Below are 25,606 nucleotides of genomic sequence, written 5' to 3'. Positions count from 1 at the left end.
TTGCAAGATAACTTTTGTTCGAATCACTGAAGCACGAATTTGAAGGTAATGTGTGCTGATGACGTGTGCAAGATAACGGCGAGCTAGCAAACTTCCTTGTATTTTTTTTTGTTGTCTTCTTAAAAAACTCTGAATCCTTCGTTTTACCTTTTAAACTAAAAAAAGTCTACTTCAGAATGAGTCTGCATTTCAAATGACCATTATTCACCTAAATGTTTGATGTGGAACAAATAAGCACGATGACCTCGCTCTTTTGTTCGACTGCATTGGACCGAATATTAACGTCGTGATGCTAACTGAAACGTGGTACAGTTGTAGTGGTGATTACAGTCTGCTTATGGGATATTCACATTTCAACATAAATAAAAGGATAGGCTAGGCGGTGGCGGTGCTATGTTGGTAAAAAAATGAAAGAAATTGTGAGATATTAGAATTGTTCTGTGAAATTACTGATTTTTATGAGGCTGTAACTGCACGTTTCAGAAATACGCTCCTCTCCGTTGTATATAGGCCACCCAGTTCTCCAGCCATACCGTTTTCTTTTTTTTTAATTTTGCTGAGACATTGTTCAACTATGTCAATGATAACAGTCACAAGTTAATTCTGGGGGGTGAATTCAACATTGATATTATTTCGAACTCTGGCCAAGAAATCTCTTTCGCAAACCTTATTGCTTCAAATGGGTTGTCGAGTGTTATCATACATCCTACAAGAATAACAACTACGTAATCTTCTATGCTTAATTTGTTCATTACGATCTGTGAGGAATCGGTGCAATCATCAGGAGTTTTTTTTACTGATATCAGTGATCATCTCCCCATTTATTTTTGGTTGCACATTGAGCAGTCCCAGAAAAACCGCAATGACCATGTTCCAGTGGTTAAAGTTCAGTCTATCACACCTGATGAGTTGCGTAGTTTTCGAGAACACATTGAAAAGACATCGTGGCAACCTAATTTTTCAACCAAAGTCAGCAAATTCCTCATATAATATATTCCTCGGTACATTTACTGAAATTTATAGTAGACATTTACGTAACTTTCGTTAAGCTCAAAGCTTCTAAGAAATCACGTAGGCCTTGGATCACGCCAAAGCTTCTGTCATTGATACTGGATATTATTATTTGTTACCAATAAATTTGTATAAAAATATATTAGGAACAAAAGAGATTAGCAAGCTTGAAACCTTTAAAAAAATCGCAACAAGCTCACAAGTATATTAAGAAATACTAAGCGTGATTATTACAATAATCTTTTCGATCAGTTAGAAACTAAGAAACCTGACATGATGTGGAACAGGATACGGTCCGTACTAAATCATAAGCCATTTCAAAACGTGGCCCATGAAATAAGCATAAACACCGTTAAAGTAACAAAGGTGAACATGGCGAATGCGTTCAATAATTTCTTTGTAAATGTTGGTACTTCTGGTGTGTCATCGTTCTGCTTAAACAAAGCACTAGATTTTTTGCCAGTATCATATACCAAATCTAGGCTTTTATTCCCCACGGATGAGTCCGAAATCTACTCGACCGTCATAAATCTTCAAAATAGCAAAAGCATCGACGCCGATAACATGCACGTAAACCTATAAAATACGTCATTGATATTATTGCACTATATGCAACATCTATATATAACCTCGCATTAGAAACAGGCTGTTTTCCCCTAAGAATGAAGGTATCGAAAATTAGTGTTCTACATAAAGGTGGTGGTAGGCTTGACATGAATAACTATAAGTCCATCTCAATCCTTTTTGTCCTTTCTAAATCGCTTGAGAAACTAATACACCATACACTCATAAAACATCTTGCTAAATATTCTTTAATTTCAGATGCGCATTTCGGTTTTCGTAAGCATCGATTTACCGAATTGGCTTTATTAAACCAGAAAGAACAAACTGTGAAAGCCTTTGACGAAAAAAAATTACATTAGTCGTCTTTCTAGATTACTCAAAAGCCTTTGATTCCATCGATCATGATATTTTGCTTGCCAAATGACAATTTTTTGGAATAAGAGGCGTAGCGCTTGATCTAATAAAATCATACTTGATAAATAGAGACCAATACATGTATTTTTTAATTTTCATTCGGATACGTTTGCTGTCAAATCGGGTGTTCCCCAGGGTAGCATTTTAGGCCATTGTTATTTATATTATACAGATACGACATTGTGCAAGTAGACAAAAACGGTAACGTAAAGCTGATGATTCGCGCTGGTGATGCAAGTATTTTTTTCTCACATAACTATCTTTGTACTTTTATTGCTAGAGGGCATGAAGTGCTAAAACAAATCGCCGCCTGGACGCTAAACTACAAACAAAAATTAAACTGAAAGAAGACCAAAGCTATTTTGTTTAGGCCCTAAAATAAGAAAACAAATATTCTACCTCATCTTAATATAAACAATAAACAAACTGAGTTATAGACTGTATTAAAACTGTGGGTGTGCTGTTTTGTCATGATATGAGCTAGAACGCGCACAAAGGCTATGTGCAAACAAAACTATCTAAAAATGCAGGCCGAAAGAAAAAAAAACAAAAGTTTACTTCCTACTCGAATTAACTTAAATATATGTAATGCGTTATTTTGTTACCACCTAAATTATTTGAACCTGATATGGTGCACCACACAAAAACTAATCTAAATAAGTTGCATCTATTACAAAAGAATGCAGTACGTGCAATTTCGGAAACTCCATTTCTTCATCCCACTAAATCACTATTTAAATCCCTAAATGTAAAAACCGTGGAACAATGGTATGCTTGGAAGCTCCTGTCAACGTATCACAGGGCTCTTCAGCACAATAATGCTCATTTCATTGTTCACAGAAGAACGTCCTGAAGCTGGTAGTATGTTCGTAGCCGTCGTAAGCCACGTTCTGAAAGTCGCGCTTTCCCGTTCACTTCGTCAGAAAGTAACTGGATCATATTATATGTGTCACATTTCTCTGCTTGCGCCGACTGCAAATCTAAGAGTGCGAGTACAGGAGCAACTCTGGCGTCTTCAATGGGGTATTGTGAGAGGAAGTCGGCGTCTTGCTGCTGTTTCCTACTTCTATGAACGATTGAAAAGTCCAACTCTTGAAGTTTTATTGCCCACTGAGTCGATTTCGGACTATGATCGTTTTTTGACTGAAGCCAACGGAGAGCAAGGTTATCTGTTGCGACTGTGAAATGCTTTCCGTAAATGTATGGCCGGAACTTTTCTACTGCCCAAACAACAGCGAGGCACTAGAGTTCTGAAGAATGAAATCCACTTTCTGGTTTGCTGAGTTTGCGGCTCGCGTATATGACGGGATGTTCTACTCCTGCACTGTCCCTCTAGAGAAGAACAGCGCCAAGTCCTTCGCCACTGGCATCAGTGTGAATGAACGTCGGTGTTTCTCCTGAAAAATGAGCCGGGGTTGGTGGTTCAAGAAGTGCTCTTTTGATATCAGTGAAATATGCTTGTTTCCTTCTGCACCAGCGCCACTTGGCGTCTTTTTCAAGAAGCTCAGTCAATGGAACAGCTCTGAGAGAAAATTCCTTACAAATCGACGAAAATAGGACTCCCAAAGTCTGAAAAGCTTTTCAACTGCTTCGTGGTAGTGGGCTCAGAAATATTGGCTAGCGCTGCCAGCTTGGTTGGATCCGGGCGAATACCCTCTTTGTTGACAACGTGGCCAAAGTAGATGACTGTGTCGCATCCAAAAAAACATCTCGATGGTTTCAGCCGGAGATGCGAATTGGTGAGGGCCTTCAGGACTAGACGCAGAAGGTGCTGGTGTTTTTCAAAGGTGTCAGCGTATACAATGACATCAAGATAAACTAACGCCATCGTCCACTTCAGGCGTCCAAGCACCCTATCCATGAGGCGTTGGAAGGTCGCAGGTGCATTGCAGAGTCCGAATGGAAGACGGTTAAACTGGAACAATTTGTCAGGAGTCACAAAGGCAGTTTTTTTCCGAATCTTTCCGCTCCAGCTCCACTTGCTAATATCCGGACATGAGATCGAGTAGTAAAGTAGCTGGAACCATGAAGGCGACCAAGCGCATCGTCAAGTCATAGCAGAGGATAGACGTCTGGTTTTGTTATGCTGTTAAGTTTCCGGTAGTCCACGCAGAATCTTGTAGAGCCACCTTTTTACTAACCAGTACGACTGGTGACGACCAAGGACTGCTGGAGGTAGTTATAATGTCCCTTTGAAGCATGTCGTCTACCTGGTGGTGTATCTCCTCCCGTTCTCTCATCGAAACACGTCTCGGATTGTGATGTACTGGACCGTGATCACCGGTGTTGATGGTGTGGCGCACAAGTGGTGTGCACCCTAGCTCTTCTGGTGTAATAGCAATGCACTGTCGGAAGTTCAAGAGCAGACCTTGTATTTGTGCCTTTTATTGTTCTGTTAAGTTGTGGCCGAAATTAAATTCCGATCACTGAAGATCACTAGCTTTTTCAAGGCAATCTTGCGGGGAAGACAGCGTTGGTGCCGTCCAAACTATCGCGACAGTGGCATGTGAGAGGGCAAATATCACAGCTCCGAAGTCTTTGTAGGGACCCATTTGCACGGTGCGCATAGAAGACAAGAAGGACAAGCCCGTGCCGCGGGACCAGAACGAGCTCGAGAGACGGAACGACCGGCGTGACATATTAAGCTCTCTGTGATCGCAGCTACCGTTCATGAACTCCGCACATCTAATGTAAATATTATAAAATATTGTAGATCTTCACTGAATTTTATGAGCAGGTCAGCATTCGTCAGGTTTAAAACTGGAAGCATCAAACTCCTCTTCTCGCAGGAAACACGGCAGCGGTGTATAGTAAACTCCATCCCAGGACGAGATTGTAGCAGTGCTTCAACTATGATAGCTCTTGACTTCACTGAACCTGGAATTTTTGCTGTAGCCCAAGCTGCCGATAACTTAGGTACAGCAATGGCCGATGCTGCGACAATACGGATCACCTCATGTGGTTTTTGATTGACCATCGGTGCTATAAGTGTAGACACAAATGTCTTACCAGTTGCGACGGCCGTACATACTTGGGCGGCGGCGGTCTTCGTCATGTTTTTCAAGCTGGACCACGCGAGGACAAATCCATCGAATAGGCTCTCAAAATTTCAGGAAGTTGCTTCTTTGTTTTCTCCGCTATATCCTCGATCGGGCCAACTTTGTCGCAGACCAACTAGACTGATCGCCTATACTCAAAGTTGTTAGGGCTGCCAAATAATGTTCACCTCCTCGAAACGATCAGAGAGCAGGACGTTTGAGCACCAGTCACGGCCGAGTGTAATTGACCATTGTAACTTGCGCACGATTACAAAGAGGAGGTTCACTGTTGCTCCTAAGATTTCTACAGTCAACGAGATATGTCCTCCTTGTTCGATTGTAGAACCGTCGGTTGATATAAGACAGACGGTAGCAGGAAGTGTTTTGGGCGTGCTACACTTCGCTGATTGCAGTAATGCATAATCAATAAGGCTCACTGCAGCTCCGGTGTCCATGAGTGCGTTTACATGTTGTCCCAACTCATGAAGATGAACTGAAAGACATGGCGTTGATGAGGTGCGCAGTGACGTTGTCACCAGAGGGACATGATGCACTACATAAGACTTAACCTTGCCAGGGTCACTGTCACTTGAAACGTTTGGCGTTGGTATAGGTGGCGCTATGCTTGGGGCCAAGTGATTTGGGCAGGATCGAACTAAGTACCCAATGTCACCACACGTGAAGCAACGACGTTTACTTGAACTCACCGAAGAAGATCGCTGAGCCAGACCCGGAAGCTGAATTTCAGATGTCGACACCATGTCCATTGCTTTGTTGGCTGCTTGAACTTCGAGCGCGCGAGCCGGTGCTGCACGAGTCGTGGTTGGGTGGGGGAGTCGCACAAGAAGCTGGATGTCGCTGTCTTCGATTGCGTCGATAAAAGCAGTGGTTGCTATCTGCTCCACGTTGACTTCCGTACATCCGACAAGCGCTCTTCTCGCCATCCTCTGAATTACGTCAGCTAGCTCTTGGAGTGTGTCCGTGCCTTGGCGGTGGCGCTTCAAAGCAGTCAGGTGAAATTGCTGGAGATGTTCATCACGAATGCGGGACTTCAGGGCTTCTATGAGTAGCTGATATGAGGAACGACTTGTTAGAGACATGCTCTCTAAAAATTCAGCAGCGTTCCGCTTCAACTCGGCCACCATTGCACGACCTCTGGACGTTGCGTTTAACCCGTAAAAGTCTGCAACCGTTTCGAATTGGATGATGAAGGCTTGCCAAGACGACTGCCCATCGAATGTCGGCAGCTTGAGTGGCAATGCCTGGTGCCCAGCCAGTCGAATCCGAGATTCCACGGACGAAAGGCCATCATTGACGTGTTGCCCTACATCGGCAACCTGACGTTCGACTGCAGTTTCCAGCAGATATAGACGGATTGCGAGGCAATCGTCGAGGGTTCCAAGCGGGTTCACAATGTCCGTGGCACTCCTTTCGACGAGTATATTAGCTAACGGCTTCGTGATTGGCATCGCCACAGAAGTTGAGATCACAACACTTGCCTCCGATTGGGTTGCCATTTTTTAATCCCACCACTGCCACCAAATGTTGCGGGAGTCTAAGCTCATGGGCTAAACGCGCAACCCAGAATTCACTCCCCTGTCCTCCACACAACCTCTTCTTCTTATTTTCATGTTCTTTCTTTTTCTTGTCCGTTACGATATATATATATATATATATATATATATATATATATATATATATATATATATATATATATATATATATATATATATATATATATATATGGGTGGTTTCATTTGAAATCGAACACGCTTGTTGGGGTAGGTCTTTCGATTTTTTTCTAAAAATATATGTAATTGCCCCATTTCTGGAAAGAAGAAACCGCTTTTCAAAATTTTTTAAAAAATATTTCGCTTCACGAAAAATTTTTTTAGTGGAGCAGGGTGAATATCTGTTTTTTACTCCGTGATTTTTCTACCCAATTCTGTACGGTTTACGAATACGGGAAGCATACAAAACTAACAGTAATTTTTTGTGCTTTTGTATGTTATTTGGACTATATTTTAGTTTAGAAGAAAATTCTTTTGTATTGTTGTTTATTGAGGTAAAAAATACCAAACATCGTCTCTTTGACAATCTAGTGACATCTTTAGAGCCTTGTAACTCATGAGTTATTATATTTGTCACTTATTAAATACTATGTTGGTGTAGCCCTATCCATGTGCTATCGACGGGCATAAGTTTAGTTTATTTTATTTTCACTGAAGTGTTTATATAAAATTTGAAATATCGTCGAAAATGAACTTAACCAATATTTTGAACCCACTTTATCGAAAAAGGCCATTTTTTATTTCGTTCAATGTTTTTATTATTGCTGCCGATTATATGAACTTGTCATTGGCTTGGTGCGATTTCCCCTTTTTTTGTTGTATCGTCTGTAGAACTGATCGAAATCGCTCCCACGTGACAATACGGTGACAACTTCAGAGCCTTGTAACTCATGAGTTATTATATTTGTCGCTTACCAAATACCATGCGGGTGTAGCCCGATACATGGAATTTGGACGGGCATAAGTTTAGTCTATTTTATTTTAACTGATTTTTTTATATAAAAAACGGAAGTGTTCAAGACCTTTTTTTTCTTCCACAACATGCGGCTTGAACTCGCTAGCCGAAAGTCAATGAATACAGCGCCTACATTCTTGTGGTTCAAAAGAATATTGATTAGTGACCTTTCAAATTGTTTTTGAAGTCTTCTTTGCTTTGCCTCTCTTCAAGAACTATGTAAATAATGGAAATCTGTTTTGCTCGTTCATGTCACGTGCCTTCGTTTTCCAACCAGTGCTCATTTGTACTCGCACCCCCCCCCCCCCTCCTCTCGCTATAATGCCGTAGGTGCGTCGAGGTACCTTGAATAAATAAATAAATAAACAAATAAACTAATAAATAAAGAGCGGAGGCACGTGGCACGTGGTGCTGATTCGCCGAAAGCTGGGTTTCGTGGAAGTCTGTATATTGACGTGGTGAACAGTTCGACGCGTGTCGACAAGATTCTGAGCGGCTGTCAAGTGAACGAAAGATGAGCGAAGATGGTAATGTCTAAGCCTTAGCCTCCGGTATTGTTCAGAATTCTGCGATTCTGATCTTTCTCCTACTAGCAGAGATAGAAACCGGCAATGCTGCAAATACGGTGCTGAGTCACCAAAAGCTGGCTTTGACGGCGGTCTGCATATTGGTGTGGCGAAGGTTTAGATGAGTGGTGACAAGGTTCGGCGCTGATGTAAAGTGGCTCAAATCTGGAAAAGGTAGTCTTCTTTAAGCCTGCGACCCCACAACTCTCGCGTTTGAAGTCACGTGACAAACGAAGATATCCAGGAGTTGCATGGTGTTGGGCAATTATTGAAAGATGACTAGAAAAAAACAATCCAATAAAGGTGCAGTTTAGCCAATTTCTTCCCAATATTGTCTGTCTCGATATAAAACCTTCAGTGACCACCCAGCGTATTCACTGTCCAACTAGTGTTGGAGGTACAGCGGCTTAAAATGGGCAATCTTGGACTGTCAGTTCTTTTTGGCGTTCAAATATTAGATGAACACTGTTATAAAATGCGCAATCTTCGCCTGTTAGTTCTATTTGCTTGCATAAATTTGATGAATACTCTCATAAAGCGGTAAATATTGGCCTTTTACCACCCTTGGCTTGCTACCTTTGAATGAACGATGGTATCAAATGGTCAACTTTAGCCTGTCAGCACCATCGGCATTCCCACATTTGATGAGGACTCGCATGAAATGAAAAATTAACTTGTCTGTAACAGTGGCTTTTCAACAACTAGACAGCCATTCGAGAGTGACCAAGAACTGCCCGTTTATCGGTGCAACCATGAATATATACAGATGAAACAGATCACATGACTTGTGATAACAAAAACAAAAGAGTAGCCCGGAGGGTTATCACGATAACATGTCTCCCCCTTTTACAAAACGAGGCGAAACATAAGCATCACTAAGGAGTTTGTCAATAACGCTCTATCGCTCCGGTGCCTTTTTAACACGGCCTGATCGCGTTGGTGGGGCAGTCGGATAATCGTTCACGCCAGGCTTGCTTGATGACATGGTCACCTCGTTTTTGCTTGCGTCATCTTTCGTCGTGCCCCCAGGTCCTCCGGGTTGTGGAGGCTCTGGTGCTGGACGAGAATCGCCGTCTTCGTCCGGCAGAAGGAACAGCTGACGACGGTTCCTGCAAAAGGCTTCTCCCCTGGTCATAACCCCGCAAGACCTTAGTGCGTCCGAGGGGCGAAGAATAGTTCCCGCAGCACCTCTGTCTCTCAGCCACACCTGGTTGCCTGCATAAATACTAGGCAGAGATTTAGCAGCATAACGCCAGTCAAAGTACATTTTCTGCTTCTGCCTATACTCTTCGTCCCTCTTCTTTCAAGAATAGTTTACCACGCGAGGCTTGAGCAAGGATGGAGCGCAATGCACTCTTGAGCACAATTGTCGGCTCATAAGAAGCTGTCCGGGACTAAAGCCTGTAGGGCCTGAGGCAGTCCTGTAGCTTAGCAGAGCAAGATAAGGGTCTTCAGCATTCTTCAAGACGGGCTTGAGCGTCCTTACTATTCACTCAGCTCCACCATTTGGTTCCGGGTACCGAGGGCTGGACCTCACGTGTGTGAGCCCGCATACTCTTGCGAAGTATTGGAAAGAAAACGAGGAAAACTGTGGCCCGCCGTCCGAAACCACGGTTCTCGAAGTTCCGTGCCTTGCGAAGATGATTTTCAAGCGTTGTATGACCACCACAGATAACGTGCCTCGGTCCATCGAGGACACCTCTGGGTACCTGAAGCGACTATTGACAACAGCAAGGTACTTTGTTTCATTTTGTTCATACGGGTCGACACCAAGTTTCTCTCATGGAAGTTCCATTATTTTCGATGGGATACGGTCCTGAAATATGTACGCGTTCGGTGTCCCACTCTCGACAGTCGGACACAACTCTAGTTATGTCTGTGCTAAGCCTCGGCCACCAGAACGACTCGTTGGCGTTTTCCCTGCAGCGAACAATGCCTTGATGGCCTTCAAGGAGACTATGGAACATCTCCTTGCGGAGACTTCTTGGGATGATAATCTGGTGTCCTTTAGCCTGACGTCGTGGCAAACCGTGATGCTGCATCGTTGTTACCAGTACTGCTTGAGTAGCTCTGGTAATCTGTGTCTGTCTTGTAATCCATGTCGGCAGGCTTCAAGTAGCGGTGAACACTCTTCGTCGTTCTTCTGCTCCCAGCGTATACGGCCTATAAGGCTATCCGATGTTGGCGCTCCTCGGATGAGGGCGTCGACGTGCGCCGAGACGTCTTCTTCTGCCACTATTCCCTCTGATGGTGCTGACATGCTGCTTCTTGCTCTTGACAGTGTATCTGAAGGGGCAATGGTTTTACACAGGACGTGCGTAAAGATGTAGGAGTACTTCATGAGGCGCATTTGAAACCTGTGAATTCTTGGTGGTAAGGAGTCAAGCGGGTCGCGACCGAGCAGCAAAAGAAGAGGTTTATGATTGGTCTCGAAGAAGAAAATAAGACCTTTCAGAAACTCGACTAACTCGACAAAATGTTCTGCTTCCTTCTTTATCTGGGAGTACCGCTCTTCCGTCTTTGCCAGTGACTTGGAGGAGTAAGTCAGAAGGCGTTGCTCCCCCGATGGCTGGTCCTGGAGAATTACGGTGCCGAGGCCGTACGATGAAGCGTCTGCAGAGGTGATCGTCGGATATCTTGGGTTGTAGCGTACGAGGCAGTTTTCAAGCGTAAGGTGTCCTTGATTTTGGCGAACACCCGTCCTTGTTGGGGACCCCACGACCAGTCATTGTCTGTGCTTCGAAGACTGCGAAGAGGCGCTGACATAGATGCGGCATCAGGAAGAAACCTTGCAAAGTGGTTTACTATGCCCAGAAGAAACCGAACTTTAACGACTTTTTGCGTATGTAGCCTTTTGAGCACCTTGTGCAGGCGACTGTCATGTTTAACCTTGTTCGTTCCATACACCAAGATGTCATCTATGTAGTCCAAGTCACCTCCTAAGACTTCCGCGAATTTTCTTCGGAAAATTTCCGAAGCTGAAGTCACGCTTAAAAGTAGCCTGAGGCAGCAATACCTCCCAAGTGACGTTATAAAAGTGGTGAGCTCTAGACTTGCACCTGAAAGGTAGACCTAGTAAAATCCAGAACTTGCGTCCAGCATTGAAAAGAGGCGGGCTTTTTGGAAGCTGCCCTGATATCCTTTACCGTTAGAAGCTGGTTGCGCTCCCATCGTACAAATTTGTTTAGGTGTCTCTGGTCGACGCAGATTCTGTCGGCACGTAAAGCTTTCTGGACCGGCACGATTGGGGCGTACCACCATGTTGGATCTTTAACCGTTCGGATCATTCCTTCTAACTCTAACTTGTCTAGTCTTTTCTTTACCTCTCCTTCATTGGTATGGGAATCCGGCGGGGAGTAGACACGGCGACCGGAACAGCATCCGGTACGAAGCGTATCGTGTGTTCTGCAGGCAGGGATCCTAAGCCTTTGGACAGTTTCCGAAACTTGGCTGCGATGTCTTTGACAACTTCCATTTCGTCCACAAAGCGAACAATTGCCAAGGCCTTCACGGCGGGGACCCCAAGAAACTTTCGAACGAGGTGTAGTATGGCGTGAGTGACTATCCTTCCACGTAATGTTTGCTTGAAACTTTCTGATAATGCAAATGCTTGCACCACTCGGTCTTCAAAGGACGCCAATAAAGCATTCGCCGACGACCGTTATTTCTGCCCCTGCGTCGACATTCGTTCGAAGTTCTTGGCCATTTATCTGCACTGTCACGAATGGTGCAGATAACGTATTCGGCGATTGCTCCAATGTACCCTAAAAATGTTCGTTACGAGGTGCGGCGATACCGTCTAGTTTCCTGCCGTTGTCCTTTTTTATGCGACACGCGTCGTGCTTTTAAATTTGGCCCGCTTTTTCGAAGTGGCCCAGCTTTTGACGAAGATGGCAGTTTTGTCGTTCGTCGGGAGAACTTGTCCTAGAATGCAGCGGACCTGCGTAAAGACAGTAAAACTTCTTTTTCGCTTACGGCCTTTGGAGTAGCGGAACTGTCGCTCTTTCCCACTGTCTTTTTCTGCCTGACGAACGCAACACCTGTTTCTAAGTTTCCATAGTTTGCCCTGTTAGTTCAGCTTCTTGTTTATTCACGGTTTTGCTCGTACAAGCTTTCGAGAGAACTATGTGTTACGCTAGTTTTAGATCTTTTTGAAACTTCTCCAAGAGAGTTTGGTCCAATATATTGACTACGAATCGGTATCCTGTCAGACATTTTTTCGTCTCTAAAGTCGCAGCGTTCTGCAAGCTTGTGCAGCTCCGTCCTAAATTGGTCTTCTGTTTCTCCCGGTTGCTTTTGGCGCTGGTTAAAACAAGCACTCTCGTATGCTGTGTTCTGTGTGCGGATTAAATACCCTTAAAACCTTGACTTGATCAGGCTAACCTTTTTCAAAGTCTTCGTCTTTCGCGCCTACTGATAGAAGAATACCCCGCGACTTTCGGCCCATCGTAGATAGAAGCGTTCTTACATGAACTTCTACGAGTGTTTTGTGTAGACCGGATGCTATTCTATAGTTGTCAAACTCCTCCATTCAGGCGGGCCAGTCCGCGGCGTAGTGAAAGTCGAACGGCTTCGGAGGCTTGAGTCTTGCCATGCCGACGTGACGGCGGCTGCTGCTGCGATGGCGAGGTCAGCGCTGCTTTCGTTGCTGCTGCAATATCGATGTCGGCGCTGTTTCCGCCGCTGCTGCTGCTGAAACGCCCGTTCCTACTAATTGCGGCATTCCGTAGGAGCGGGCCGCACTTGTGACACCATTTAAGACAACCAGATACTCAGTCGGGAGTGGCCAAGAATCCTGCGTTTATTGCAGCAACCATGAATATATACAGGTGAAACAGATCACAGGACTTGTGATAACAAAAATGAAAGAGTAGTTTGCCGCGTTAACACGATGACATGACAATAATGGTCAATGTTGGATCCTTACTACCACTGGTTCATCGACATTTCAAGAACACGTTCATGTAAAGTCTGATAATTCCACTGCCTTAATATTAAAAACATATTAAAATCGGCTAGATTAGGTGTTTTCGATTTGCTCAAGGTCTTGTGAACCTTAGTGATTTGGACAACGCGCAATTCCGGTGCTTTATATGCAAAGTAAAAAAACAATAGACGTATAACAAGGTACATACCTTAGAGTTGATATTTTGCGGCTTGCTTGCACATGTTATGTATGGGGTTGCCAGCGATATGGACTCATCGGAACCACCAACTGGGACCACCGATATCCGCGTCTGTGCCCCGCCGTTCCGTCGTCGCCAATCGCATGGTACATATCGCTTTAGAATATTCTATCAATTCTATCATCTCGACAAAAAAGCTTTTCCCCTCAACTTAGGGTTTGTGAACTGCACTTCATGGGAGGTGGTGAACCTCCTTGTGATTTACTTGAATAATAAAATAGTATGAAATATGGTTATACAAAGAGGGCTCATGACTCTACGGCACTTCCGCCGCCACAATGAGAAGCCGAATTCCTTTAACATGGCGCCAAAGCATTAATCGCAGCCTAATCGAAAATGTCCTCAGATGCAATAAGCATATTCTTAAAGGCGCAAAAGGTAAAAACGAGCAAAAAGAACCAGTCCCGAGAGAGCAAACGAAGCACTTTTGGCAAAATAAGTTTATTCGCAAAAAAAGAACACGTGTGCAAAATATACATTACCGAAAATAAATCTGAATTTCTTATTTTATGAAGGAGTGACGACTCACTGATACATCAATCATTCTCGTTTACTCTATTTTTGTACTACTCACGCATCGTGATTTTTGTTTTGGTTTTAAAATTATCCGAAATCTGTTTATCCAGCAAAGATCAGGAAACACATACCACCGTGGACTGCCAACTTCGCCGAAGGAGACCACATTACAGAAGGTTGATGCCTTAAGTACAACCGGGTGGAGCAAAAAAGCTCCCGCTGCAAAAGTCACTTGTTGAATTCCCCACGACTAACACTTCGCCCTTCTTCCAAGAACTCAAAAGGGCGGTTTTAGAAGCCTTCGACGCGAATCCAGAGATAAGGTGGTCGGGCTTCCACCGTGGCAGCGGAGCACTCTGCTTTTAATTAAACGACAGTAAGTGTGCACGCGAAAACGTGTATCGTAATCATGCCGTCAATTGTAGGGCTTCAACATGTTAGGTTAAGACATGGAACCAGGTTGGTTGATGTGCGCACAGGTGTTCTCCACATGGGGAAAACATGATACACCCATGCAATTGCCCGCATGTAGTTGGTGTTAAAGGCTATGAATGTGCTGTATTCTGCGTATTTGTGTGCATATTTTTCTTTGTGCGCATTCTTTCCCAGTTTGTTTATTTTGATGCAATAGCTAGATAGTTTAACTGGTGCTCTTAATACCACGGAAACGCAAAAATGGGCGAACATTATCTTAAAATTTATATAGCCATTTTTTTCTGTTTTTCATCAATGGTGGACGTTTAATTCATCATCGTCTTTTTTAGTTTTGACAGAAGGCTTCAACCTGAGTTAAGAACTTCATGTCTCCTCCTCCTTTTTTGTCTCCTTACTCTACAGTTAGTGGGGTAGTCGATAATAATCACCGCCAGATCGGTCTGTGCTACGCTCGTCACCCAGGGATTGAAACAACACAGCGAGAAGACAGAAAATTTGTTTACTGTATAAGCCTCAGGTAGCACAGCTGTCTACCGTACCACTGTTTACAGAGCCGGCTGTCGGGGCCCGCCGACCCTGGCTGTCTCCCGTCGTTCAGAGCTCGTAGTCTGAGTCCGTGTCCAGAAATGCGGATTGTCCTTCGCACGCAAGCGCTGCTAATGCTAGCGGTCATGGGCTATCATAGGCGGAGTCTGTCTGCGGAACAACTCTGGGATCGTCTGTACCTTGGCCGGTATGACAAAAACTGTCCATTCCCGCCGGTTTTGGTCTGAACCTCACTGGTGGATCGCTCCGGGAATCGCCATGGACTAGACCGGGTCTATCATTCCTGCCCGGCCCTAGCCTCTCAGAGCACGTTTTGTCACGCGCCAGCTCGAGTTTACTCGGCCGACTGTTTTGCTGTGTTCCAAATCTTACCCAAATGGATCCGAGTTACTCCGGCGGATCGGCGGACGCGGGTAGGTTTTAGAACGCCAAGGGTACAAAACCCTTACCCTGGAGTACGATCGAGTACGTTTTGGAACACGGCCCTTGCTACGTGCCCTCCGTGCCGTCGTCCTTCACCCTCGTCTCGCACCATGTCTAAGAAATCGGTACCACATTAGATTTTAGACTCACCGATTGCAAATACGAGCAGAGACAGATGGAAAAATTAGAGAGAGGGAAGAGAACAGGGCAGGCACGCCTCGACGGCCTCAAAAAGAATCACTTACGAAGGTTACTCGGTCAAACTTTTGGCGCAAGTACACTATCTTCTCTCGGAAGGATCGAGCGAGGGTGATGACAGAACAATTCCCCTCCAGTTTTACTCACGCACCATTCCTCCAAATATCTCCTTCGTGAGCGAGGAGTACTATGCGTCCTTGTGTGTATTTAAAGAGATTATGAAACACATTTGTTTTTACTTTTTCCTTCTTAACTTGCCTTTTCAACTCGCAAATTAGGCATTGTACCAAACAGTTAAAAAAGACGGAAAGGATGGACTCCTGTCTTGCTTAGACCCTTGTTTGTACACCCGGACTCCAATATTCTCCTTCTAGGAGATTAGCCCATCGATCAAAACTCGGACAAAAGTTTCTTTCCCATCCCGTTCACCCCTGAGCTTGCAGTGCTGTAGAAACTACATGCTCGTTGGGCCAGCCACACTTGTTTCGCGTGATAACGCTCGCTCCCACATACCCTCGCGCTGTGTATGAGGTAAGGTGACGAAAGGGAGGCGGCTGATTGGTCGGGCAAGCACATAGCTTCCACCGTACCTTCAGCGTAGGCGTGAAGGCAATAAGTGAGGTCCGGTGTCGTATGATCTGCATTTGGGCCGGGTGACGCGCTTTGAGTACCGCGAATGTATCACAGTGAAAAGGCAGAGAGCTTTCGAACGCAAGGTCGTACTAAATTATCCGCTGTTTTCAAATTTTCATATAAAAAATCAGGCCTTTGAGCTTCTATCGTATTTCTTTTAGATCACTAAACGATATGCTATTAATAAAATCCGAATCTAAATGCATTTATTCCAGCCCAAAATTCGTTTCATGGCCCCGTTACATCGTTAACTCCAAAACTAACAGTGTCGGGTGAGCTAAGAGCGTGGCGGAACTGTCAATCGCATTATTTTCATCACCTCCCTATCGAAAGGACCATCAGGAAAATCCTGATGGTCTGATGGTCTGATGGAGTCGTATTTTGGGACGTCTGATGGTTTGATGGCCTGATGGTCTGTTGGCCTGATGGTTTGATGGTCTATTGGCCTGATGGTTTGATGGTCTGTTGGCCTGATGGTTTGATGGCCTGATGGTATGATGGCCTGATGGTTTGATGGCCTGATGGTCTGTTGGTTTGGTCTGATGGTCGAATGACCTGTCGTATTTTGAGACGCCTATTTTTTTACGGTTTGATTATGGTGGTTTCATGGCTAATTTGAAACAGTTCGAGTTGGCCACAACTTAAAAAACACAACAATATGTGAATGCAAAATCTGGAAACTTAATTATGCCATGCCTGGAGCATGACGAGGTGCATATCCCACTTAGAATTTAATTATATTGTCCACTGCACACTGGTAATCGCCAGCCCGACATTTGAGTACGGCGAATGCGGCTACTAATAAGAATAAAGTCAAACAAGCTGCATTGCTTTGATGTTTTTATTATGAAGTTATGAAATCATACATTGTTTCGCTGGGCGGAATGGCTAGGTAGTACAGAAAAACCAGAAACATTTGAGGAAGTACTATTGTGACCAATATTAGTTGAAGCGCCATGACGCATGGCGTGTGGTACTATCAGAGCCACCTGTCGGATTTTCAGTGAACCTCTGTGTTTGCTGAGGTTTAGGCAGGTTGCTTCTTGCACTCATTGTGCCACTATGAGCTGAAAATTGACACGGAACGGCACAGTGGTGCAACGAGCACAAGTGATTTGTTTCTACCTCAACGCATACCAAGGTTTGCTGAACAATCTGAGAGACAACTCTCATCGCGTGCCACGTGCAGTGGCGTTTCAGTTCATATTGGCTGCGATAGTACATCTGTTCCATTTCAAAAGTATTGGCAATATATAAATTAAGCTAAATTAATATGAAGAAAAGGGTAAAAAGGCTACAACATGAGGTGCAAGCTAAGGCAGACATGCAACAGCATGGGCAGTCCGTGGTGGGACCACGTAGGGAGCCTTCATGTGCGCTTTGCTAGGGTGATGCCACCCTTTGTAATACCACTCGCCGACAAACCAGCAGCCATTTTGTTCCTCGGCGATAATCCGTGGGGCTTATAACCCTCCCGGAAACAAGCACCTTATCTCAGAATTTCGGAGCAGCGTTGTGGAACCCACGGAGGGAGGATTAGCATTTTCCCCTAGGATGGGATTACCGATGGACACAAAGACCACTTTCTGGCGCACGGGGAAACAATGAGAGAAACAAAATGGCGGTGGAAGAGTGTGTGGGAAAGGGAAACAGGCAGTTGGCATCACTCTATGCGTAGCGCACATGAAGGCACTCTAGGACCACGCATTGGGGGAGGACAGGCAGCAAAGGGATGAGCCTGGACATGTCAAGGGCAATTCAGAGATCAGCAATGAGTCCAAACACAGGACGACCATTGACATACGTAAACGGCAGAGTGGGCCTAGAGACGACTAAGGGGCAGTAAGAGTGACGTGCTTCATTGTAATTGTGTGACCATGCAACTTTTTGGAGAGTGAGCGAGCACGGCCTGATGGGATGGCAGTAGCGACCAAGCAACCCACAACCTTTTTCAAGTGGTCAGCTGATCAACAGACTACTTTAAAGTTGTTTGCATAAACATTTAGATATATGAACCTCTAAATAATTTATCTATACCATCATTTAAAATAATTGCTTGTAAACTTGAGACCCAAAATAGTATATTACTTAATTAAGGAAGTTAGAGTATAGATGCACATACCTATGTAGTGATTTCTCTTGAGATTGGACAGCTTTTCTGACAGGTACCGCCGTATCTTCTGGTGCCGGGCTGCCCTTTCAGCCTGGCGGTACCTTTCTCCCTCAGGTGTAGTCAAAAGCAGCCTGGAATATTGAAATTCCAGGGTAATTATTTTTTGCAGAGCTCAGACTTAAAACAATATAGAACGTCATAAATACAGGCTGGAGGGTCATAGTTTGAGAAGACCAAGGGTAAATTAGTCTCAAATATAAGCAATTAAGTGGCAGCTGGCACCTGACAAACCTTCAACGTTTCTTAGTATTTACAGTGTTCAGAGATCACTATGAAAGCAAAAGTACCGCAGTATCCTGATTTATGTTCCACTCCCAATAGACAGCTCACCCTGGCTTCTGTTAGATTCTTTTAAGCACAAAACAGGTAGCCCATGTCTATAAATCTCACTGCTAGGCTAGTGACCTTGTAAGAAATAGGAGCTACAACTGTAGATAAGTAGACAATGTACGTTGGAAACTGCTTATACTTGGTTATCATCCCTCGCTGTGGTAACAGCTTAGACACACCACAGAATTAAAAAAATAGCATCACGAGCACCAGAAAGAACAATGCAGTTCTATATAAAAACAATCTTTCACATTCCTTGAAAGATCTTCCATTCATAGCCTGGCTCTAAATTTAAAGGTAATTAAACAGTCTTTCAATGTGCACCTGGTGGAGGCCTCTGAAGCTTCGTTGGGAGGTAATCTAGCAATGTTGGGGATCTTGAACGTAGTCGTGACATGGCAAAAACCGCTATGTAGCTGCACTACACATCGGAGCAGCGCCGCTGTTTGGAGGTATACTCAACTATTGGAGTTATCTCGCCCTGAACGCGATGACCTTGACATTACTTATCTCACACATAGGCGCTTAGACGGCTTAGTCCGCTTTGGTCCACGTAAAGCCCACAGGTGTTTCAAATGGCTAGGCTGTAACACGTCTACACCACCACTATGCACCCGAACGGCACAGCTCGTAGCCACGCCAGCTTTGCCGGATAGCCCACGACGCATCGAGCTCTCCGTTGACTTCTCTTTGAGCACTTGCTCGAGTTTGTTGCTTAGAACGAAAAATAAAATTATCTGTTCAAAATACAAATGTGCGATTATTTACGGTTATTATCTGTTATGATTGACTCATTCTTGGCGGGGTACCCCCATCACATGTCCAGGTGTTAGCAGACAACCTACTAGAGTAAAATCTCGGTGATACTAACTGGAACGAATTTTGGAATAAAACAAATTCACAAATTCCCCGGCCGAAGTGCATTGTGTAAGACGTGAAAATTCTTGGGTGTTCCGAATTCCTCTACGCGCTGCGACGGCTGATACGAATGTGTGCTCCACAACTGATAGTGGCAAGGAGGCCACGATCGGCGACTGTAAGCTTTCAAGGCTCTGGGCGGCTGATTGCCTGCTGCTGCCAGGGATCAGCCGCACATTACCCAAAAACTGGAGCTCAAAATTACACGCATGTTACAATCGGACCTACAAACCAAAACTAAACAAAATGCTAAAAAAACTGTGCAAAGTCGCCAGCCCCATCACCATCAACACATGTTTAAAATCCAATCCAATCTGAATCCAAAATCGCTTTTTTGTTTTTGCGATCTCGTGGAATGGTGTTTCAGCCTTGGAAAAGCAAAACCGATCTTACTATAAGGTTACGTCTAAAAAACAAAGTAACTGCGTTGGCAAAAACAAAAAACCGAGTGATGCTGGTGGTGTCTTCGGTGTGGTTCACGTTGACATGCGAACTTGGTTGGAAAGAGAAAGAAACCGAATTTTTGCTTGCAAGTTTTTGATGTAGGGCTTCAACAGCACATAGTGTAGGCACTTTCCGAGTATGTGCATTTGATAAAATGTTTTCCACAAAATGTATGTTGTTCAGCCGTCATTATTTTATCTGCGAAGTAGAATCGACATTTATCTGCGCAGTAGAATCGACATTAATTCATTTTTTCAACATTCGTGGGTTGATTATAACCGTGTGTTACTATCGGGGGCGTGTTAGAATCGTGTAAATTGCATACAAGATATTTTCTGCCATAAATAAATGCACATTCATGCATTACTTGTGTTTCAAAATATAAATTTTGTTTTGCTTTCGTTGATACGAATTTAGCATGAAATATTTTACGCGACTCCGCGAGATTCATATCAAGATTTTAAAAATGTTCGCTTAATGAGAGAGCCTGCACCTTGCGCTGAGTGAGCGGGGCAAACACCTTCTCTTGCCTCGCTGCCTTTGCCTTGTTGGAGAAGGTGCCGGTCACCAACCTCTCCTAAAGCACTTCCACTCACCCTATGGAAGCAGCAGTGATCTTGCAAAACATGGAGTCGCACTCTGCTTTCCGCATGTTGCCCGCATTCCTGGTTGACGTGCACACCTTGCCCGACATGCATCTGTTATAAACAAAAGCGAGAAACAGCTTCACATATACCAGCCGTTGACGTAGAGTGGTACCGTATACTCCAAGATGCGTTGAAAATGCACTAAAATAAGTACATTAATGAAATTTAGGCCTTTAAATTTAAGACAGCACTACACATGAATTCCTATCTTCATGGGCGTCTGCGAAGCTGATGGGCCTACAAAGCTTCATGGCATCTGCATGAAACAGCTACATAATCCCTTAGTTGCATCAGGTGAGCATGACAACAGAATGTCTTCCAGGCACTGGCTGTAACTACAATTAAGAGCCTGGCTACAATAATGTTTTAATGACTTCTTGTTGCAATCGGTTCAATCTACTGTGCTTACATTATCTCAGGAGTGGCCAAAGCGAGGCTCGCGAGCCGCACGCGGCTCTTTGCGGGTCCAATTTCAGCTCGCGGCTCCCTGGAAAACGTGTCCCCAAGACGAAAAGGGTTCTAGAATTTAGAAAGAGCTACAAGTCTTGGCAGCCTGGCAACACACTACATATATACACCTGGAATGCTTTTTGCCACATAGATGCGTCGAGTGACCCTGTTTCCTTTATTGTTCTAGAAAGACTTTCAACCGTATACGCATAACAGTTGTCAGGGGCAGTGACTGGCTAGTGAATCGTGTATTAATTTTTGCTTAGCAGTGGAAAGGACCTTCTGATGCATAGTGTCATTTGTTGTTATCGCCCATTATACTTGTCCTCTATGGAAATAACTGTTCCCTCCATATTGTTTCTTGTTAAAAGTAGCCCCCTCCCCCTTTCTTTTTTCCAGCGACTCTAAACTTTCGTAGTTTTGTCTGCGGCTCTAACTCCATGTCACTCTGGCCACACCTGCACTATCCTAAACTCTTTTAATGTATATTATACACTGAATGAAAGTGAAAAGTTTTTCTATTTTACCATTACTTCCTTTTCTGGAGGCCGATGCTAGGATCCACAATCTCATTCTTTGCAAGGATGTCCTCGTCAGCAACTGAAAAAAACAATTTCACATTAAAGAGATACAGAAACCAAATTCCAGCGCTCATTTTATCGCTTTAATGAGTTGCAGGTTGCAACATAACCTCAAAAATACCAGTCCTTTGCTGAAGGGCACAAGCAAACTAATTTTAAAGCTAATCAAACAATCTTTCAATGTGCACCTGGTGGATGCATGTGGAGCCTATTTGGGAGGTAATCTAGCAACATTGGGGAACTTGCTACGTATTCATGACGTAGGAAGGACATTCCTCGGTCATTCTGCTCAGCAACAGAGCGCAGCCACAACAGTAGAGTTGAGAGCTCTTTGCCGTTTATGCCTTCTTTCTCAGCATTATTGTTTCCACCCTTTATGAATGAATATCCTCTATGCAAGATATAAGCCATGTGTTGCATATGACATGTTCGGCTCTATCACCGCACAGCAAACTTCTTTCATATACTGCAGGTTCATTAAAAAAGTTACCTTTTTAATGCTAAAGCATGGGTTCTGTTAGTACGGTAAACATACGAGTACCCAGAGGTCAGGCCATAAATGACTCACGTGTTAGGCAGTAGGGCCCTACAGCACCTCCCGCATCAACAGCCGAGCCGCAGGTAGTCCTGCTATTGATAGAGCAGGGTAAGTCAGAGAAAGGTGTATCTAGCAGCTCTGCCGGTGTGACCCCTAGCAGCATTACTCACGCACATAGGGGTGTAGGCAGAAAGCATGGCATTCCTCATCAACAAATCATGACAACACATTGTTACCGGCATCAAACTGGATCCCTGTGCTATTTTTCTTTTTTTTTTTGTGAATTAGTTGATTCTTTGTCTTCCTTGTCACTCCCGACTGCTTTACAAGCCTTTGTGAAATAAAGAAGGCTTGGTAAACTGCAAAGCCTTGACTGAGTGGTGAAAGAGAGCAATCCCAAGGAAGTATAAATGTTAAGGACTCGACATGACATTACGCAGTGTTGGGATTCCCAAGCTGCTTTCCAAACTCACATTTTGTGCACGACCAGCTCTCTTTCTGCATCAGTTGGATTGGTCAGTTGTGTGCCCGTTTCGGTCGCTGCTAGCCATATGTGGCTGGCGCTGCTTTTGAGAGCCTTGCAACATCGTCACTTTCAGCTTTTGTCCTGACATAAACCGCATCTAAAAATTTAATTAGCGCTAAGATTTAGCTTTTGGACACTCCCAGAAAAAATAGGATGTACCACATTACATAGACAGGTAATGATATTCTGGTGACAAAATTTCCACAAAAACTGCTTTGCGTTAGAGGGCACAAGGGCTGACGTTCCTGGGAGGAGCAGCTTTGTGTGAACTTGCAGATGCTTCAGCTGCCTGTTTGCGCCTGGCCAGTTCAGTTGCCATTTCCTCTTGGGTTTCTTGTAGGTACAGTCGGGGACAAAAGTCTCCAGGTCACGCAAGCTGCGACTGAAACGCATTCCTCTGCCATCTGCCGGCGGGTCGCCTGGTTTCGAGATCACAGAAGGGCGCAGGTGCGTCCTATTGTACCTGCCAACGTGTGCGCTTTCCCGCTTTGCTGCGGCGCGGCACCTAACTCGGAATCGGGCGCGTGGTACCACTTCGAAGATAGTGCTTACTGACATGGCATCTATAAAGCAAGAAGTCACGGCAGCTCAATTAAGCGATAAGCTGAACTGGTTATAAACCAAGGTGCGCTGACACGACGAAATGCGGCGCAATGCCCCAGGCGGTATCTCGAGTTTTGGAATGTATAGCAGACGCTCGTCAGCCGCCAGCGCTATCTCCGAGGCAGTACCATGTGCCCGATTCCTAGTTAGGTGCTGTGCTGCAGAAGAGCAGGAAACGCACATGTTTGCAGGCAGAGTAGGACGCGCGCGCGCTTTTGTGTGATCTCGAAACCAGGCGACCCGCCGGCAGGTGGCAGAGCAATGGGTTTCAGCCGCAGCTAGCACGTCCTGGGGACTTTTGTCCCGACTGTACATTTGTGATCAAGAATAAATAAATTGGTCAGGAAGCAATGGCAGCTGATGCAACATCAATGCAAGCCATGTATTATATGACTCGCATGAATTGACATTGAATCAGCCACGATTGTGCGCCTAAGTTTGTGCTGCGGAGCGCAAGAGTTTGGCGCTCTGTTCATTAAATGGACAGAAGCGCCACCAAAGTACTGACACTCAAGCGTGCTCTTTTTGCACCGAGTATTTCTCGAAGTGCAAGTCATTTCTTCGCGCTGACAGAAACGTCGCCGAGACGAGGAGTGCAGTGGATCGCTGCCTCATTTCAGTTGAAGAATGCTTAACCCAGCGAGTAAAATGATTTGATTTTAAAGCCAGGACCATTACGGAAAAGGTTTGTTCCCGAATCTCACCTGAAAACGAATTACCCATCGAACAGTAGCATTATGATGGTACAGCGACAGAAAAGTTGTCGAGATGAGAGGACAGTCCGGTCGCTGCCCTTTGTAGAATGCACAGCCCTGCGAATAAAGATAGTTCGATTGGAAAGCGAAAACGTTGCGGAAAAAGTTTGTCCATGCGTCTCGCCTGAGAACTAATTAATGTGCTATTTATTGAACGGTGGTGTGCCAGTATTGGAGTAGCACATCCACAGGTTCCGTCTCGCGCTGGAAGACGGAAACCCAAGATATCTGACAAGTTTGAGAGTTTCTTGTTTTGACAAGCGAGTTCAAGAATGCTGTCTTTCATTTGAATCTAAACAGCATGCATGGTCAATAAATAGATCGGTCAAAGTAACATTCAGCATATCTGGTCGAAGCGAGTCTTCAAACCTTTCACAAATATTAAAACATTCGTAAAAATTTCCTAACGTCGCCGCGCATTTCTTTTCTTTTTTTTTTTTGGGGGGGGGGGGGGCTTTTCCTTTTATTTCACCATTTTACAGAGCCCTTAATTAATTTTATCTTCAAAATAATTTTGGCATCCGCGAGATGCTGGGTTCGTCGTAAAACTGCGGTCGGAAGTGGCTCATACAGCTCGCCGACAGCTTCGGTGTGTTGCGCTACTGAACGCTATGCTTCGTTTAGTTGCTGCGCTCGGTGTGTGAAACTCGGAACGGTGGAGTACGAGTAAATTAGCGCGGACTTAAGGCACAGGAGCAATGGCGGCTTGTAGGGTGCCATATGATGTCACGTGCAAGGCAGTTTAGTCCACACGCTCAACTGAAGTATTAGCCCATGCATTCATCTGCCTAGCTTGGTGCCCCATCTAAGCAGTCTACAATATTCACTTTTAATTACAGTCGCAATAAAAAAGAAAGAAAACGGCGATTGCTTGTGGCTACGTCGCACTTTGTGATGGTAAAAAATACACACTCACCCGTCAGTTCGAGGATCTCGGCGTCGTAATAGCCTCCTCGAGTGTTCGCGTCACCGTCCCAAGACACCTTGTACGCCGTCCTACGCTCGAAGTCGACCACATTCGAAGGATTGCAGTTTTTAAATAAAGCCCTGTGGACGTCGCTTATTTCTCCGTTCTCGCAAAATCGAGTGAAACCTACCGAAATATCTAAAACCTCGAAAACACTCCACGAGGAAGGGTGAGGCAGCCGAGGCAACAAAGCGCACGAAACAACTGGATTTGGATTTGGATTCGAAGCTTTTGAAGACGCAGTTGCTCGAACGGATATAAGCGGCGAACGTCTTTCAAAATATAAAGTATACATTAAAATTAACGGATCGTCGAGTGTCGAACACTGCGTATGAACTTGAATGAGAACATTTTTTAGAGAAATCTGTCAAGTGTCAACACTGCGTGTAAAGAAACTGGCGCCGCAAGTAGCCGATGCGTCGGCAGTAGCCGATACATTAAAGACTAAGACATAAATTACGCGACCCTCGACAGTCCTCCGCCCGTGGCGCAGGGGTAGCGCTTCGGCATACGGAACGGCAGGTCGCTGGTTCGATTCCCCCGGGCGAAAGAAGAAATTTTTTTTTTTGTGTGTTTTTTTTTTTTTTTTTTATTATATCTATTATGGTGGCGGTGGTG

At 44.6% G+C, this 25,606-nt stretch overlaps 1 long non-coding RNA gene across 1 annotated transcript; it reads right to left on the bottom strand.

Annotated features, from left to right (window-relative positions):
• Window positions 1-21,536: 21,536 nt before the first annotated feature.
• Window positions 21,537-25,161, bottom strand: LOC115325555. Its single transcript, XR_005716127.3, has 3 exons — window positions 24,938-25,161; window positions 22,168-22,226; window positions 21,537-21,618 (listed from the first exon to the last, which is right to left on the bottom strand). It is a non-coding gene; the product is annotated as an uncharacterized LOC115325555 (long non-coding RNA).
• Window positions 25,162-25,606: the final 445 nt, after the last annotated feature.

The sequence above is a fragment of the Ixodes scapularis genome, unplaced genomic scaffold, assembly GCF_016920785.2.
Source record: "Ixodes scapularis isolate PalLabHiFi unplaced genomic scaffold, ASM1692078v2 PGA_scaffold12__126_contigs__length_90152505, whole genome shotgun sequence".
Taxonomy (NCBI): domain Eukaryota; kingdom Metazoa; phylum Arthropoda; class Arachnida; order Ixodida; family Ixodidae; genus Ixodes; species Ixodes scapularis.
Note: the sequence above shows the minus strand (reverse complement) of the source record. Positions and strands in the feature narration are given on the sequence as shown.